Genomic DNA, 1,131 nt, shown 5'->3' on the forward strand with positions numbered 1-1,131 from the left:
TTCCTACCCAAACATACACATGCCCAATGCTTACACACACACAGAGATTCACTGCTACCAAACCAGGGACATAACTGTAATATGAAGCAGAGCAAGTCACGGAAAAACAGATTAACTTAGTGAGATACCCCAAAAACGTAAACAACAAAAAATGACCATTACGTAACTGTAATACGAAGCAGAGCAAGTCACGAAAAAACACATTAACTTAGTGAGATACCCCAAAAAACGTAAACAACAAAAAATGACCATTACGTGTGTAAAGAGGAAAGACAACACCTCGTGTAAGAACAACACACTTCGGAGCACAGAAACAGACCTTTCAATCTAGACACTAAAGGACATCCCTAGAAGCCCAAACCAGTTGACTTCCCACCGAAACGCATGCTTTCCACCATAATTCCAAATTTTCTCCAGAGACTTCTGCCAGAATATAATTTTATCACTGCGTGCTGGGAAAGCGTACTATCGCGTATCCAGAAATTGAGGGCAGCGCTCCCAAGAAAAACCTCCCTTTTGTCCTGATAGTTATAATGACCCTTTTTGTAGTATTTCCAACACGATCAGATGAAACAAAATACAGTATAGTTCCTCTTGTGACTGATGTAATGCGGGCAGGGAACAATACCGTGGAAATTAAAAAGCCAAGGATCTTTGTCTCTTTCTAGACGGATTGCCAAGTCTTAATAGTTGGAGGGAGAAATGCTTAGCATCCCAAATAAAGCACTGCAGTGCATGTTCATTATTTCAGTAAAGTCACTGCAGCTTTTGGCAACCCCATAGGAAACTCAGACCCTTCAAAAAAGAAAGCCCCAGCTTAAAAAAGCTAGGAAACAGCCCTAGTTTAAAAATTACAGAGGGAGCAAAATAATTCCCTGGCTCTGGAAATAAAACCCCAAGGAGCTCGCTCGCCGCTCACGTTACAACCGATGCTAAAAAGATAACCTCGCCAATAACGAGCCATAAAGCCATAAAACGTTGTATGTTCTCGCCACCGCCGGCGGTATTTGGCAGCGGGCGGGGAAGGCGCGACCGGCGGCTGGGCCGGGGAGGCAGGCCGGCCGCTAGCCCGGGCCACCGCGGCTCTCCGGTGGCCCGGTTGGGGGCTGGGGGGTGTGGGGAGGGGGGGTA

The sequence above is a fragment of the Calidris pugnax genome, unplaced genomic scaffold, assembly GCF_001431845.1.
Source record: "Calidris pugnax isolate Ruff unplaced genomic scaffold, ASM143184v1 scaffold5, whole genome shotgun sequence".
Lineage (NCBI taxonomy): Eukaryota > Metazoa > Chordata > Aves > Charadriiformes > Scolopacidae > Calidris > Calidris pugnax.